We start from the raw sequence: 18782 nt of genomic DNA on the forward strand, positions 1-18782 counted from the left end.
GCAAAGTGGTATTGTCAAGTCTACGAAATAGTTTTGTAATTATTCCTGTGGAACACTTTAAATCCCCCTGAGAACATCACAGTGGGATGAAACTGCTATTGATGTGTCCGCTGGAGTCTCCCGTTTCATCTGCGCCTCGTGGTCACAGCTACGAGGTCCACAGACACAGACTTTCCTTTGTCTGGATTGGCCAGAAAAGGTCACGTGTCGCTCCCCATGCAAATGGCCGCGCTTGAATGGAAGAAAATCGGGACGACCAGTGCTTTTAAGGAGTGTAAAGCAATTGATGTTGCGCCATTCACAGAGCCCACTGTACACAGAAGTATCGGTCGGAACCAGTCCAGAACTTCTCAGTCCCCCCAATTTTTTTATTTTATTTTTTACAAATGGAATGATTCACTTTGCCGTTGTAGTCGTTGGGATTCGGTAGTTGATCGCGGTGAATCAAATACTGGGAATGTAAATTATATTTTGTGAGTCGAACAGTAACAGGAAAACAATTTAGTAGCCTCCCTTTTTGGATTATGGTGCTGTAAAACTTGTTTGGTGGATACCTCAGGTTGATCTGGGCATGTATTTAAATGAGACTCTGCAACTTAATAGCTGCTCGTCAAGCCTGCAGTGAACACATCTAAAAATGTAAGAAAAATATGACTCGAGAAGTACATTTCCTGAAGACAATTATGATGTGATTTGTGCTCGCGTCAGCTGTCTAACTATATTGTTCATGCTAGATTGTGTTAAATGTAGAATTCAAACTGAATAGAAGCTGAAGCAGATCAACACACTAAAGACAGGGCCTGATTACTTTAATAGAATGCTACACATAGAAGATCCATTATGATGAATGACAGAACGATGCCCTCGAACTTGGCTGGGACATTATTATTATTTTTTTTTTTAACCTTTATTTAACTAGGCAAGTGAGTTAAGAACAAATTCTTATTTTCAATGACGGCATAGGAACAGTGGGGTTAACTGCCTGTTCAGGGGCAGAATGACAGATTTGTATCTTGTCAGCCCGGGGTTTGAACTTGCAACCTTCCGGTTACTAGTCCAACGCTCTAACCACTAGGCTACCCTGCCTCCTTCAAACTCTAACCACTAAGCTACCTGCCGTACCTACACTCTAACCACTAGGCTACCTGCCGTCCCTACACTCTAACCACTAGGCTACCCTGCCGTCCCTACACTCTAACCACTAGGCTACCCTGCCGTCCCTACACTCTAACCACTAAGCTACCTGCCGTCCCTACACACTAACCACTAGGCTACCCTGCTGTCCCTACACTCTAACCACTAGGCTACCCTGCCTTCCCTACACTCTAACCACTAGGCTACCCTGCCGCCCCTACACTCTAACCACTAGGCTACCCTGCCGTCCCTACACTCTAACCACTAGGCTACCCTGCCGTCCCTACACTCTAACCACTAGGCTACCCTGCCGTCCCTACACTCTAACCACTAGGCTACCTGCCGTCCCTACACTCTAACCACTAGGCTACCCTGCCGTCCCTACACTCTAACCACTAGGCTACCCTGCCGTCCCTACACTCTAACCACTAGGCTACCTGCCGTCCCTACACTCTAACCACTAGGTTACCTGCCGTCCCTACACTCTAACCACTAGGCTACCCTGCCGCCCCTACACTCTAACCACTAGGTTACCTGCCGTCCCTACACTCTAACCACTAGGTTACCTGCCGTCCCTACACTCTAACCACTAGGCTACCTGCCGTCCCTACACTCTAACCACTAGGTTACCTGCCGTCCCTACACTCTAACCACTAGGCTACCTGCCGCCCCCACACTCTAACCACTAGGCTACCCTGCCGCCCCCACACTCTAACCACTAGGCTACCCTGCCGCCCCTACACTCTAACCACTAGGCTACCCTGCCGCCCCTACACTCTAACCACTAGGCTACCCTGCCGCCCCTACACTCTAACCACTAGGCTACCCTGCCGCCCCTACACTCTAACCACTAGGCCACCCTGCCGCCCCTACACTCTAACCACTAGGCTACCCTGCCGCCCTACACTCTAACCACTAGGCTACCCTGCCGTCCCTACACTCTAACCACTAGACTACCCTGCTGCCCCTACACTCTAACCACTAGGCTACCCTGCCTCCCCTACACTCTAACCACTAGGCTACCCTGCCGCCCCTACACTCTAACCACTAGGCTACCCTGCCGCCCCTACACTCTAACCACTAGGCTACCTGCCGCCCCTACACTCTAACCACTAGGCTACCCTACCGCCCCTACACTCTAACCACTAGGCTACCCTGCCGTCCCTACACTCTAACCACTAGGCTACCTGCCGCCCCTACACTCTAACCACTAGGCTACCCTGCCGCCCCCTACACTCTAACCACTAGGCTGCCCTGCCGCCCCTACACTCTAACCACTAGGCTACCTGCCGTCCCTACACTCTAACCACTAGGCTACCTGCCGTCCCTACACTCTAACCACTAGGCTACCTGCCGTCCCTACACTCTAACCACTAGGCTACCTGCCGTCCCTACACTCTAACCACTAGGCTACCTGCCGTCCCTACACTCTAACCACTAGGCTACCCTGCCGCCCCTACACTCTAACCACTAGGCTACCCTGCCGCCCCTACACTCTAACCACAAGGCTACCTGCCGTCCCTACACTCTAACCACTAGACTACCTGCCGCCCCTACACTCTAACCACTAGGCTACCCTGCCGCCCCTACACTCTAACCACTAGGCTACCCTGCCGCCCCTACACTCTAACCACTAGGCTACCCTGCCGACCTTACACTCTAACCACTAGGCTACCCTGCCGCCCCTACACTCTAACCACTAGGCTACCCTGCCGCCCCTACACTCTAACCACTAGGCTACCCTGCCGACCTTACACTCTAACCACTAGGCTACCCTGCCGCCCCTACACTCTAACCACTAGGCTACCCTGCCGCCCCCTACACTCTAACCACTAGGCTACCCTGCCGCCCCAACACTCTAACCACTAGGCTACCTGCCGTCCCTACACTCTAACCACTAGTCTACCTGCCGCCCCATGCTGTCAATAGTGCCATCCGTCTGCTGAAACCAATGTAGTTCATTAGAAGGGTATCCTGACGAGGACTCAAACCCTGGTCTTGGTCATTCTAAAACCACTACACTAAAAGGCTCAAATCTCTAGGTGTTATACCAAGGTTATTAAGTTGTTGTTTTTACAAGGGTTACATTTATCATTTGTTTGTTGTTGTCCATGGTTGTTTTGTTTTTCGCTCGCTCGCCTCAGTTTTCTGGAAAATAAAAATGCGTGTTTAACACGACTCACCTTGACAATGTCCAGTCCCCCTACGAGTTCTCCATTGACGTAAACCTGAGGGTAGGTGGGCCAGTTGGAGAACGTCTTCAGCCCCCTCTCACTTCCTCGTCTGACAGAATGTCAAAACTGCTGAACTGGATCGCATGGTCCTTGAAGAGCGCCACTATCTGACGGCTGAAGCCTGGGTGACGGGAGAACACAGTGAGTTCGGAAACCCAGTGTAAAGACATGGCTGTTACACTGGATAGCAAGGTGCTTCAGTAGGACTACAATCTGACGGCTGAGGAGAAATCATCAGGTTGTTCGTTCAATGTTATTGTATGTTAACAGGAACAGAGTCAAGATATTAAATCAAGTTGTTAGTTCAATGTTATTGTATGTTCATATGAACAAGACAACCACAGTCAGGATATTAAATCAGGTTGTTAGTTCAATGTTATTGTATGTTCATATGAACAACAGAGTCAGGATATTAAATCAGGTTGTTAGTTCAATGTTATTGTATGTTCATATGAACAACAGAGTCAGGATATTAAATCAGGACATAATTGCAGATGAGTTTGGTCAGCAGCATGTTTGTTACCCTCATATAAAAAGGGCCATTTGGAAACACATGAATAAGACATGAAGTTAAAAGCTAAAATAAAGATGGTCCCAAACTCTAGCCTGGTATCATCACATTCATTTTTAAGTCATACAAAGTGTGTATATACATATATACAGTGGGGAGAACAAGTATTTGTCTCAGCCTCCAGTATTTATGCTGCAGTAGTTTATGTGTCGGGGCTAGGGTCAGTTTGTTATATCTGGAGTACTTCTCCTGTCCTATTCGGTGTCCTGTGTGAATTTAAGTGTGCGTTCTCTAATTCTCTCCTGCTCTCTTTCTTTCTCTCTCGGAGGACCTGAGCCCTAGGACCATGCCTCACTATTACCTGACATGATGACTCCTTGCTGTCCCCAGTCCACCTGGCCGTGCTGCTGCTCCAGTTTCAACTGTTCTGCCTTATTATTATTTGACCATGCTGGTCATTTATGACCATTTGAACATCTTGGCCATGTTCTGTTATAATCTCCACCCAGCACAGCCAGAAGAGGACTGGCCACCCCACATAGCCTGCTTCCTCTCTAGGTTTCTTCCTAGGTTTTGGCCTTTCATGGGAGTTTTTCCTAGCCACCGTGCTTCTACACCTGCATTGCTTGCTGTTTGGGGGTTTAGGCAGGTTTCTGTACAGCACTTTGAGATATCAGCTGATGTAAGAAGGGCTTTATAAATACATTTGATTTGATTTGATACACTGCCGATTCTGCAGGTTTTCCTACTTACGAAGCATGTAGAGGTCTGTAATTTTTATCATAGGTACACTTGAACTGTGAGAGACAGAATCTAAAACAAAAATCCAGAAAATCACATTGTATGATTTTTAAGTAATTCTCCCAAGAACACAGTGGCCTCCATCATTCTTAAATGGAAGAAGTTAGGAACCACAAAGACTCTTCCTAGAGCTGACCGCCCGTCAAACTGAGCAATCAGGGGAGAAGAGCCTTGGTCAGGGAGGTGACCAAGAACCCAATGGTCACTCTGACAGAGCTCCTCTGTGGTGATGGGAGAACCTTCCAGAAGGACAGCCATTTCTGCAGCACTCCACCAATCAGGCCTTTATGGTAGAGTGGCCAGACGGAAGCCACTCCTCAGTAAAAGACACATGACAGCCCGCTTAGTTTGCCAAAAGGCACCTAAAGGACTCAGACCATGAGAAACAAGATTCTCTGGTCTGATGAAACCAAGATTGAATCTTTGGCCTGAAAGCCAACCATCATGTCTGGAGGAAACATGCCACCATCCCCACGGTGAAGCATGGTGGTGGCAGCATCACGTCTGGAGGAAACCTGCCACCATCCCTACGGTGAAGCATGGTGGTGGCAGCATCATGTCTGGAGGAAACCTGCCACCATCCCCACGGTGAAGCATGGTGGTGGCAGCATCACGTCTGAGGAAACCTGCAACCATCCCTACGGTGAAGCATGGTGGTGGCAGCATCATGTCTGGAGGAAACCTGCCACCATCCCCACGGTGAAGCATGGTGGTGGCAGCATCATGTCTGGAGGAAACCTGCCACCATCCCCACGGTGAAGGATGGTGGTGGCAGCATCATGCTGTGGGGATGTTTTTCAGAGGGAGGGACTGGGAGACAGGTCAGAATCGAGGGAAAGATGACAGGAGCAAAGTACAGAGAGATCCTTCATAAAAACCTGCTCCAGAGCACTCAAGACTTCAGACTGGGGCAAAGGTTCACCTTCCATCAGGACAATGACCCTAGGCACACGGACAAGACAACACAGAAGTAGCTTCAGGACAAGTCTCTGAATGTCCTTGAGTGTCCCAGCCAGAGCCTGGACTTGAATCCGATTGAACATCTCTGGAGAGACCTGAGAATAGCTGTGCAGCGACGCTCTCCATCCAACCTGACAGAGCTTGAGAGGATCTGCAGAGAAGAATGGGAGAAACTCCCCAAATACAGGTGTGCCAAGCTTGTAGCGTCATACCCAAGAAGACTTAAGGTTATAACTGCTGCCAAAAGTGCTTCAACAAAGTACTGAGTAAAGGGTCTGAATACTCAGTTTTTTTTATGTTTATTAAATTAGCAAAAATTTCTAGACCTGTTTTTGCTTTGTCATTATGGGGTATTGTGTGTAGATTGATAGGAAATGAGACATTTTTTGTTGTTGTCAATTTTAGAACAAGGCTGTAACGTACAAAATGTGGAAACAGTCAAGGGATCTGAATACTTTCCTAATGCAGTGGATCTTACTACTGACATGGGTCCACATTGGCATGGACAGGATCACTGGTTAAATATGAGACAGATACTGACATGGGTCCACATTGGCATGGACAGGATCACTGGTTAAATATGAGGCAGATACTGACATGGGTCCACATTGGCATGGACAGGATCACTGGTTAAATATGAGACAGATACTGACATGGGTCCACATTGGCATGGACAGGATCACTGGTTAAATATGAGGCAGATACTGACATGGGTCCACATTGGCATGGACAGGATCACTGGTTAAATATGAGGCAGATACTGACATGGGTCCACATTGGCATGGACAGGATCACTGGTTAAATATGAGACAGATACTGACATGGGTCCACATTGGCATGGACAGGATCACTGGTTAAATATGAGACAGATACTGACATGGGTCCACATTGGCATGGACAGGATCACTGGTTAAATATGAGGCAGATACTGACATGGGTCCACATTGGCATGGACAGGATCACTGGTTAAATATGAGGCAGATACTGACATGGGTCCACATTGGCATGGACAGGATCACTGGTTAAATATGAGACAGATACTGACATGGGTCCACATTAGCATGGACAGGATCACTGGTTAAATATGAGACAGATACTGACATGGGTCCACATTGGCATGGACAGGATCACTGGTTAAATATGAGACAGATACTGACATGGGTCTACATTGGCATGGACAGGATCACTGGTTAAATATGAGGCAGATACTGACATGGGTCCACATTGGCATGGACAGGATCACTGGTTAAATATGAGGCAGATACTGACATGGGTCCACATTGGCATGGACAGGATCACTGGTTAAATATGAGACAGATACTGACATGGGTCCACATTGGCATGGACAGGATCACTGGTTAAATATGAGGCAGATACTGACATGGGTCCACATTGGCATGGACAGGATCACTGGTTAAATATGAGACAGATACTGACATGGGTCCACATTGGCATGGACAGGATCACTGGTTAAATATGAGGCAGATACTGACATGGGTCCACATTGGCATGGACAGGATCACTGGTTAAATATGAGGCAGATACTGACATGGGTCCACATTGGCATGGACAGGATCACTGGTTAAATATGAGGCAGATACTGACATGGGTCCACATTGGCATGGACAGGATCACTGGTTAAATATGAGGCAGATACTGACATGGGTCCACATTGGCATGGACAGGATCACTGGTTAAATATGAGGCAGATGTGTGTTATGTCCTTGACACATGAGTCAGTGTTTGAGAAGAGACTGTGACAGAGGGGAAGAGACAGATGGAAACGAGGGGGAGGGAGAGAACGAGAGAGAGGAGAAAGAGGGGAGTAAGAGAGGGAGAGAGGGGAGTAAGAGAGGGAGAGAGGGGAGAAAGAGAGAGGGGAGAAAGAGGGAGAGAGGGGGAGAGAGAGAGAGGGGAGAGAGAGGGGAGAAAGAGGGAGAGAGGGGAGAAAGAGGGAGAGAGGGAGAAAGAGGGAGAGAGGGAGAAAGAGGGAGAGAGGGGGAAAGAGGGAGAGAGGGAGAAAGAGGGGAGAGAGGGGAGAAAGAGGGAGAGAGGGAGAAAGAGGGAGAGAGGAGAAAGAGGGAGAGAGGAGAAAGAGGGAGAGGGGAGAAGAGAGGGGAAAGAGAGGGGAAAGAGAGGAGAAGAGAGGAGAAAGAGAGGAGAAAGAGAGGAGAAAGAGAGGAGAAAGAGAGGAGAAAGAGAGGAGAAAGAGAGGGAGAGAGGGAGAAAGAGGGAGAGAGGAGAAAGAGGGAGAGAGGGGAGAAAGAGGGAGAGAGGAGAAAGAGAGGAGAAAGAGAGGAGAAAGAGAGGAGAAAGAGAGGAGAAAGAGAGGAGAGAGAGGAGAAAGAGGGAGAGAGGAGAAAGAGGGAGAGAGGAGAAAGAGGGAGAGAGAGGGAGAAAGAGGGAGAGAGGAGAAAGAGGGAGAGAGGGGAGAAAGAGGGAGAGAGGAGAAAGAGGGAGAGGAGGAGAAGAGGGAGAGGGGAGAAAGAGGGAGAGAGAGGAGAAGAGAGGAGAAAGAGAGGAGAAAGAGAGGAGAAAGAGAGGAGAAAGAGAGGGAGAGAGAGGAGAAAGAGGGAGAGAGGAGAAAGAGGGAGAGAGGAGAAAGAGGGAGAGAGAGGAGAAAGAGAGGGAGAGAGGAGCGAGCGATCAAGAAAGAAAGCGAGAGAGGCAGAGAAAAAGAGAAGGGAACAGAAAGAGGGAACAGGAGGAGAGGAGGGGTGATATGTTGCCTGCATGTAGAGCCTGCAGTGAAACTCTCATTCTGATACTTCATTCATTCATGGGGGAATTCATTATAAAACAGCTAGAGGCCCTAACTAATGGTTATTCAGCTACATGCCACTATATTAACTTGTTTCTACTACACCAGGCCCAGCTGCTTTCTCTGGCTAGAGGCTCTCTATCCTAGACCCAGACACGCACGATTGATTGGCGAGGGGTTGTTGCCCCTCTCTCCTCCTCCTAAAGGGTCAGGGGGTCAGGGGGGTCGCGCACCGCAGACAGACCTTACAGCTCCAGGAAAAAGGAACATAAAAAAGCTGATTTCTTATTTCAAGGAAAGTTAGGTTATTATGCACACACACACACACACACACACACACACACACTCACACTCACACTCACACTCACACTCACACTCACACACGCACACAGGCACACACACAGGCACACACACAGGCACACACACAGGCACACACACAGGCACACACACAGGCACACACACAGGCACACACACACACACTCACACACACAGGCACACACACTCACACACACAGGCACACACACAGGCACACACACACACACACACACACACACTCACAGGCACACACACACTCACAGGCACACATACACACACACGCACACACACAAGACACACGCACACACAAAGAGTGTGTAATGTGTTAGGAGCATGTGGTGTTTAACATGGTGTATGAGTGTGTAACCTTTAAATTCAGGTTTAGAGGGCTTCTTTAAAGAACGAGCGAGGTCGTAGTCACAGCCTCACGTGGCTCGGTGGGGATTAGATTGAACTAGAGTTCACAAACACTACAACTTGGCCTCTTTATGAAGATGGAAAATATTTAGAGATACATTTTAGTTTAAAATCTAAACCCATAAGTGTGATTTTTCACCTCATCCTGAAATGTAACATTAGATGTTTGCAAACTGCCTTGAACCAAATGCTGATACTTATAATCAGCGGTGTGGTTGGGAGTGGAACCTCAACCCCTTACAGTGTAATGTCCTCCTCCACCACCAGGCCTGCCTCTCCTCCACCACCAGGCCTGCCTCTCCTCCACCACCAGGCCTGCCTCTCCTCCACCACCAGGCCTGCCTCTCCTCCTCCTCCACCACCACCACCACCAGGCCTGCCTCTCCTCCACCACCAGGCCTGCCTCTCCTCCACCACCAGGCCTGCCTCTCCTCCACCACCAGGCCTGCCTCTCCTCCTCCTCCACCACCACCACCACCAGGCCTGCCTCTCCTCCACCACCAGGCCTGCCTCTCCTCCACCACCAGGCCTGCCTCTCCTCCTCCTCCACCACCACCACCAGGCTTGCCTCTCCTCCACCACCAGGCCTGCCTCTCCTCCTCCTCCACCACCACCACCAGGCCTGCCTCTCCTCCACCACCAGGCCTGCCTCTCCTCCTCCTCCACCACCACCACCAGGCCTGCCTCTCCTCCACCACCAGGCCTGCCTCTCCTCCACCACCAGGCCTGCCTCTCCTCCTCCTCCACCACCACCACCACCAGGCCTGCCTCTCCTCCACCACCAGGCCTGCCTCCTCCTCCTCCACCACCACCACCAGGCCTGCCTCTCCTCCTCCACCAGGCCTGCCTCTCCTCCTCCACCACCACCACCAGGCCTGCCTCTCCTCCTCCACCAGGCCTGCCTCTCCTCCTCCACCAGGCCTGCCTCTCCTCCTCCACCAGGCCTGCCTCTCCTCCTCCACCAGGCCTGCCTCTCCTCCTCCACCACCACCACCAGGCCTGCCTCTCCTCCTCCACCAGGCCTGCCTCTCCTCCTCCACCAGGCCTGCCTCTCCTCCTCCACCAGGCCTGCCTCTCCTCCTCCACCAGGCCTGCCTCTCCTCCACCACCAGGCCTGCCTCTCCTCCTCCACCAGGCCTGCCTCTCCTCCTCCACCAGGCCTGCCTCTCCTCCTCCACCAGGCCTGCCTCCTCCTCCACCAGGCCTGCCTCTCCTCCTCCACCAGGCCTGCCTCTCCTCCTCCACCAGGCCTGCCTCTCCTCCTCCACCAGGCCTGCCTCTCCTCCTCCACCAGGCCTGCCTCTCCTCCACCACCAGGCCTGCCTCTCCTCCACCACCAGGCCTGCCTCTCCTCCTCCACCAGGCCTGCCTCTCCTCCTCCACCACCACCAATCCCCCTATTTCTCTCTAATTACCAGGCCTGGCCCCTGTGTGTTTTCCACAGCGGGAGCCTGTTCATGAAGACCACACCCCCACTCTCTCTCTCTCTTTACCGCAGCGGGGTTCCTGGGGGATCCCTTCATGAAGAGCATGCAGGGTGCTGCGTTGATCAGTCTCTTCAGACGCTCATTAAGGTCCTCTTTAGGGGGCTCCGCCCCTGGCCCGCCCAGCCCCCGAGCTGACCGACAGCCTCTGGACCTTATTGGTCAGCTCTGGGGCATGAGCTCCGTCCAGCCTGTCAATCTTCTGGCCATCCTGAGACCCACCAGAGGATGGGGGAGAAAGAAAAATAACATTAATATTTTAACGTAATGGTTTTTCTTTTTTGTTTGCATGTTTGTATTATTGTAGAGGAGGAGGGTTGAGAGAGAGAGAGAGAGAGATCCAAGAAAGAGGGAGAAGCCGAGAAAAGAGAGCGAGAAAGAGATTCAAGGACAGGAGTCCTCTCCCAGTTTAATGTTTGGCATGTTAAATCTTCAGTGAAGGCCTGACAGAACTAACTGTGGAGAAGCTGTAAACTAGGTTATTATGGTACTAACTGTGGAGAAGCTGTAAACTAGGTTATTATGGTACTAACTGTGGAGAAGCTGTAAACTAGGTCATTATGGTACTAACTGTGGAGAAGCTGTAAACTAGGTTATTATGGTACTAACTGTGGAGAAGCTGTAAACTAGGTTATTATGGTACTAACTGTGGAGAAGCTATAAACTAGGTTATTATGGTACTAACTGTAGAGAAGCTGTAAACTAGGTTATTATGGTACTAACTGTGGAGAAGCTGTAAACTAGGTTATTATGGTGCTAACTGTGGAGAAGCTGTAAACTAGGTTATTATGGTGCTAACTGTGGAGAAGCTGTAAACTAGGTTATTATGGTACTAACTGTGGAGAAGCTGTAAACTAGGTTATTATGGTACTAACTGTGGAGAAGCTGTAAACTAGGTTATGGTACTAACTGTGGAGAAGCTGTAAACTAGGTTATTATGGTACTAACTGTGGAGAAGCTGTAAACTAGGTTATTATGGTGCTAACTGTGGAGAAGCTATAAACTAGGTTATTATGGTACTAACTGTGGAGAAGCTGTAAACTAGGTTATTATGGTACTAACTGTGGAGAAGCTGTAAACTAGGTTATTATGGTAATAACTGTGGAGAAGCTGTAAACTAGGTTATTATGGTACTAACTGTGGAGAAGCTGTAAACTAGGTTATTATGGTACTAACTGTGGAGAAGCTGTAAACTAGGTTATTATGGTACTAACTGTGGAGAAGCTATAAACTAGGTTATTATGGTACTAACTGTGGAGAAGCTGTAAACTAGGTTATTATGGTACTAACTGTGGAGAAGCTGTAAACTAGGTTATTATGGTACTAACTGTGGAGAAGCTGTAAACTAGGTTATTATGGTACTAACTGGAGAAGCTGTAAACTAGGTTATTATGGTACTAACTGTGGAGAAGCTGTAAACTAGGTTATTATGGTACTAACTGTGGAGAAGCTGTAAACTAGATTATTATGGTACTAACTGTGGAGAAGCTGTAAACTAGGTTATTATGGTACTAACTGTGGAGAAGCTGTAAACTAGGTTATTATGGTACTAACTGTGGAGAAGCTGTAAACTAGGTTATTATGGTACTAACTGTGGAGAAGCTGTAAACTAGGTTATTATGGTACTAACTGTGGAGAAGCTGTAAACTAGGTTATTATGGTACTAACTGTGGAGAAGCTGTAAACTAGGTTATTATGGTACTAACTGTGGAGAAGCTGTAAACTAGGTTATTATGGTACTAACTGTGGAGAAGCTGTAAACTAGGTTATTATGGTACTAACTGTGGAGAAGCTGTAAACTAGGTTATTATGGTACTAACTGTGGAGAAGCTGTAAACTAGGTTATTATGGTGCTAACTGTGGAGAAGCTGTAAACTAGGTTATTATGGTGCTAACTGTGGAGAAGCTGTAAACTAGGTTATTATGGTGCTAACTGTGGAGAAGCTGTAAACTAGGTTATTATGGTGCTAACTGTGGAGAAGCTGTAAACTAGGTTATTATGGTGCTAACTGTGGAGAAGCTGTAAACTAGGTTATTATGGTACTATCTGTGGAGAAGCTGTAAACTAGGTTATTATGGTACTAACTGGAGAAGCTGTAAACTAGGTTATTATGGTACTAACTGTGGAGAAGCTGTAAACTAGGTTATTATGGTACTAACTGTGGAGAAGCTGTAAACTAGGTTATTATGGTACTAACTGTGGAGAAGCTGTAAACTAGGTTATTATGGTGCTAACTGTGGAGAAGCTGTAAACTAGGTTATGGTACTAACTGTGGAGAAGCTGTAAACTAGGTTATGGTACTAACTGTGGAGAAGCTGTAAACTAGGTTATTATGGTACTAACTGTGGAGAAGCTGTAAACTAGGTTATTATGGTACTAACTGTGGAGAAGCTGTAAACTAGGTTATTATGGTACTAACTGTGGAGAAGCTGTAAACTAGGTTATTATGGTACTAACTGTGGAGAAGCTGTAAACTAGGTTATTATGGTGCTAACTGTGGAGAAGCTGTAAACTAGGTTATTATGGTGCTAACTGTGGAGAAGCTGTAAACTAGGTTATTATGGTACTAACTGTGGAGAAGCTGTAAACTAGGTTATTATGGTGCTAACTGTGGAGAAGCTGTAAACTAGGTTATTATGGTACTAACTGTGGAGAAGCTGTAAACTAGGTTATTATGGTACTATCTGTGGAGAAGCTGTAAACTAGGTTATTATGGTACTAACTGTGGAGAAGCTGTAAACTAGGTTATTATGGTACTAACTGTGGAGAAGCTGTAAACTAGGTTATTATGGTGCTAACTGTGGAGAAGCTGTAAACTAGGTTATGGTACTAACTGTGGAGAAGCTGTAAACTAGGTTATGGTACTAACTGTGGAGAAGCTGTAAACTAGGTTATTATGGTACTAACTGTGGAGAAGCTGTAAACTAGGTTATTATGGTGCTAACTGTGGAGAAGCTGTAAACTAGGTTATGGTACTAACTGTGGAGAAGCTGTAAACTAGGTTATTATGGTACTAACTGTGGAGAAGCTGTAAACTAGGTTATTATGGTACTAACTGTGGAGAAGCTGTAAACTAGGTTATTATGGTACTAACTGTGGAGAAGCTGTAAACTAGGTTATTATGGTAGAACTAACTGTTATTAGAAGCTGTAAACTAGGTTATTATGGTGCTAACTGTGGAGAAGCTGTAAACTAGGTTATTATGGTGCTAACTGTGGAGAAGCTGTAAACTAGGTTATTATGGTACTAACTGTGGAGAAGCTGTAAACTAGGTTATTATGGTACTAACTGTGGAGAAGCTGTAAACTAGGTTATTATGGTACTAACTGTGGAGAAGCTGTAAACTAGGTTATTATGGTACTAACTGTGGAGAAGCTGTAAACTAGGTTATTATGGTACTAACTGTGGAGAAGCTGTAAACTAGGTTATTATGGTACTAACTGTGGAGAAGCTGTAAACTAGGTTATTATGGTACTAACTGTGGAGAAGCTGTAAACTAGGTTATTATGGTACTAACTGTGGAGAAGCTATAAACTAGGTTATTATGGTACTAACTGTGGAGAAGCTATAAACTAGGTTATTATGGTACTAACTGTGGAGAAGCTGTAAACTAGGTTATTATGGTACTAACTGTGGAGAAGCTGTAAACTAGGTTATTATGGTACTAACTGTGGAGAAGCTGTAAACTAGGTTATTATGGTACTAACTGTGGAGAAGCTGTAAACTAGGTTATTATGGTACTAACTGTGGAGAAGCTGTAAACTAGGTTATTATGGTACTAACTGTGGAGAAGCTGTAAACTAGGTTATTATGGTACTAACTGTGGAGAAGCTGTAAACTAGGTTATTATGGTACTAACTGTGGAGAAGCTGTAAACTAGGTTATTATGGTACTAACTGTGGAGAAGCTGTAAACTAGGTTATTATGGTACTAACTGTGGAGAAGCTGTAAACTAGGTTATTATGGTACTAACTGTGGAGAAGCTGTAAACTAGGTTATTATGGTACTAACTGTGGAGAAGCTGTAAACTAGGTTATTATGGTACTAACTGTGGAGAAGCTGTAAACTAGGTTATTATGGTACTAACTGTGGAGAAGCTGTAAACTAGGTTATTATGGTACTAACTGTGGAGAAGCTGTAAACTAGGTTATTATGGTACTAACTGTGGAGAAGCTGTAAACTAGGTTATTATGGTACTAACTGTGGAGAAGCTGTAAACTAGGTTATTATGGTACTAACTGTGGAGAAGCTGTAAACTAGGTTATTATGGTACTAACTGTGGAGAAGCTGTAAACTAGGTTATTATGGTACTAACTGTGGAGAAGCTGTAAACTAGGTTATTATGGTACTAACTGTGGAGAAGCTGTAAACTAGGTTATTATGGTACTAACTGTGGAGAAGCTGTAAACTAGGTTATTATGGTACTAACTGTGGAGAAGCTGTAAACTAGGTTATTATGGTACTAACTGTGGAGAAGCTGTAAACTAGGTTATTATGGTACTAACTGTGGAGAAGCTGTAAACTAGGTTATTATGGTACTAACTGTGGAGAAGCTGTAAACTAGGTTATTATGGTACTAACTGTGGAGAAGCTGTAAACTAGGTTATTATGGTACTAACTGTGGAGAAGCTGTAAACTAGGTTATTATAGTACTAACTGTGGAGAAGCTGTAAACTAGGTTATTATGGTACTAACTGTGTAGAAGCTGTAAACTAGGTTATTATAGTACTAACTGTGGAGAAGCTGTAAACTAGGTTATGGTACTAACTGTGGAGAAGCTGTAAACAAGGTTATTATGGTGCTAACTGTGGAGAAGCTGTAAACTAGGTTATTATGGTACTAACTGTGGAGAAGCTATAAACTAGGTTATTATGGTGCTAACTGTGGAGAAGCTGTACACTAGGTTATTATGGTACTAACTGTGGAGAAGCTGTAAACTAGGTTATTATGGTACTAACTGTGGAGAAGCTGTAAACTAGGTTATTATGGTACTAACTGTGGAGAAGCTGTAAACTAGGTTATTATGGTATTAACTGTGGAGAAGCTGTAAACTAGGTTATTATGGTACTAACTGTGGAGAAGCTATAAACTAGGTTATTATGGTACTAACTGTGGAGAAGCTGTAAACTAGGTTATTATGGTACTAACTGTGGAGAAGCTGTAAACTAGGTTATTATGGTGCTAACTGTGGAGAAGCTGTAAACTAGGTTATTATGGTGCTAACTGTGGAGAAGCTGTAAACTAGGTTATTATGGTACTAACTGTGGAGAAGCTGTAAACTAGGTTATTATAGTACTAACTGGAGAAGCTGTAAACTAGTGTTTTATGGTACTAACTGTGGAGAAGCTGTAAACTAGGTTATTATGGTACTAACTGTGGAGAAGCTGTAAACTAGGTTATTATGGTACTAACTGTGGAGAAGCTGTAAACTAGGTTATTATGGTACTAACTGTGGAGAAGCTGTAAACTAGGTTATTATGGTACTAACTGTGGAGAAGCTGTAAACTAGGTTATTATAGTACTAACTGTGGAGAAGCTGTAAACTAGGTTATGGTGCTAACTGTGGAGAAGCTGTAAACTAGGTTATTATGGTGCTAACTGTGGAGAAGCTGTAAACTAGGTTATTATGGTACTAACTGTGGAGAAGCTGTAAACTAGGTTATTATGGTACTAACTGTGGAGAAGCTGTAAACTAGGTTATTATAGTACTAACTGTGGAGAAGCTGTAAACTAGGTTATGGTGCTAACTGTGGAGAAGCTGTAAACTAGGTTATTATGGTGCTAACTGTGGAGAAGCTGTAAACTAGGTTATTATGGTACTAACTGTGGAGAAGCTGTAAACTAGGTTATTATGGTGCTAACTGTGGAGAAGCTGTAAACTAGGTTATTATGGTACTAACTGTGGAGAAGCTGTAAACTAGGTTATTATGGTACTAACTGTGGAGAAGCTATAAACTAGGTTATTATGGTACTAACTGTGGAGAAGCTGTAAACTAGGTTATTATGGTACTAACTGTGGAGAAGCTGTAAACTAGGTTATTATGGTACTAACTGTGGAGAAGCTGTAAACTAGGTTATTATGGTACTAACTGTGGAGAAGCTGTAAACTAGGTTATTATGGTACTAACTGTGGAGAAGCTGTAAACTAGGTTATTATGGTACTAACTGTGGAGAAGCTGTAAACTAGGTTATTATGGTACTAACTGTGGAGAAGCTGTAAACTAGGTTATTATGGTACTAACTGTGGAGAAGCTGTAAACTAGGTTATTATGGTACTAACTGTGGAGAAGCTGTAAACTAGGTTATTATGGTACTAACTGTGGAGAAGCTGTAAACTAGGTTATTATGGTACTAACTGTGGAGAAGCTGTAAACTAGGTTATTATGGTACTAACTGTGGAGAAGCTGTAAACTAGGTTATTATGGTACTAACTGTGGATAAGCTGTAAACTAGGTTATTATGGTACTAACTGTGGAGAAGCTGTAAACTAGGTTATTATAGTACTAACTGTGGAGAAGCTGTAAACTAGGTTATTATGGTACTAACTGTGTAGAAGCTGTAAACTAGGTTATTATAGTACTAACTGTGGAGAAGCTGTAAACTAGGTTATTATAGTACTAACTGTGGAGAAGCTGTAAACTAGGTTATTATGGTGCTAACTGTGGAGAAGCTGTAAACTAGGTTATTATAGTACTAACTGTGGAGAAGCTGTAAACTAGGTTATTATGGTACTAACTGTGTAGAAGCTGTAAACTAGGTTATTATGGTACTAACTGTGTAGAAGCTGTAAACTAGGTTATTATGGTGCTAACTGTGGAGAAGCTGTAAACTAGGTTATTATGGTACTAACTGTGGAGAAGCTGTAAACTAGGTTATTATGGTACTAACTGTGGAGAAGCTGTAAACTAGGTTATTATGGTACTAACTGTGGAGAAGCTGTAAACTAGGTTATTATGGTGCTAACTGTGGAGAAGCTGTAAACTAGGTTATTATGGTACTAACTGTGGAGAAGCTGTAAACTAGGTTATTATGGTACTAACTGTGGAGAAGCTGTAAACTAGGTTATTATGGTACTAACTGTGGAGAAGCTGTAAACTAGGGTTTATTCTCCTACTGATCCTGATACCCAGTGTGTGTTACCTCTCCTAACAGACAAGCACTTACCAGCAGCCTCAAAGGCTGATAGAGGCATCCCAAGGGCAGCATGTTACTTACCATACTGACTAAACTAATGAACTTGACACGGTAAATGTGTATTTCAAACACAGGTTTTTTTTCTTCCAGTTTTCCGTTAAAAACGACAGGATAAATTCATAAAAAACTACACAACAAATGCAGCTGTGCTGCTGGCAGCAGCGGTTTGGGTCTCACGGTGAGTCCCCTCTCGGACCTGGGTCTCACGGTGCGCCCCGCTCGGACCTGGGTCTCACGGTGAGTCCCCCTCGGACCTGGGTCTCACGGTGAGTCCCCCTCGGACCTGGGTCTCGCGGTGAGTCCCTCTCAGACCTGGGTCTCGCGGTGAGTCCCCTCTCAGACCTGGGTCTCGCGGTGAGTCCCTCTCAGACCTGGGTCTCACGGTGAGTCCCTCTCAGACCTGGGTCTCACGGTGAGTCCCTCTCAGACCTGGGTCTCACGGTGAGTCCCTCTCAGACCTGGGTCTCACGGTGAGTCCCTCTCGGACCCGGGTCTCACGGTGAGTCCCCTCTCGGACCCGGGTCTCACGGTGAGTCCCCTCTCGGACCCGGGTCTCACGGTGAGTCCCCTCTCGGACCCGGGTCTCACGGTGAGTCCCCCTCAGACCTGGGTCTCACGGTGAGTCCCTCTTAGACCTGGGTCTCACGGTGCGTCCCTCTCAGACCTGGGTCTCACGGTGAGTCCCTCTCAGACCCGGGTCTCACGGTGAGTCCCCTCTCGGACCTGGGTCTCACGGTGCGTCCCTCTCAGACCTGGGTCTCACGGTGAGTCCTCTCAGACCTGGGTCTCACGGTGAGTCCCTCTCAGACCCGGGTCTCACGGTGAGTCCCCTCTCGGACCTGGGTCTCACGGTGCGTCCCTCTCAGACCTGGGTCTCACGGTGAGTCCCCTCTCAGACCTGGGTCTCGCGGTGAGTCCGTTCAGACCCGGGTCTCACAGTGAGTCCCCTCTCGGACCTGGGTCTCACGGT

General features: G+C 46.4%; 1 pseudogene; it reads right to left on the reverse strand.

Annotated features, from left to right (window-relative positions):
- Nucleotides 1–18782, reverse strand: part of LOC135536391 (glutaredoxin 3-like) — a 53185-nt pseudogene that overhangs the window by 20185 nt on the left and 14218 nt on the right.

Source organism: Oncorhynchus masou, unplaced genomic scaffold, assembly GCF_036934945.1.
Source record: "Oncorhynchus masou masou isolate Uvic2021 unplaced genomic scaffold, UVic_Omas_1.1 unplaced_scaffold_610, whole genome shotgun sequence".
Lineage (NCBI taxonomy): Eukaryota > Metazoa > Chordata > Actinopteri > Salmoniformes > Salmonidae > Oncorhynchus > Oncorhynchus masou.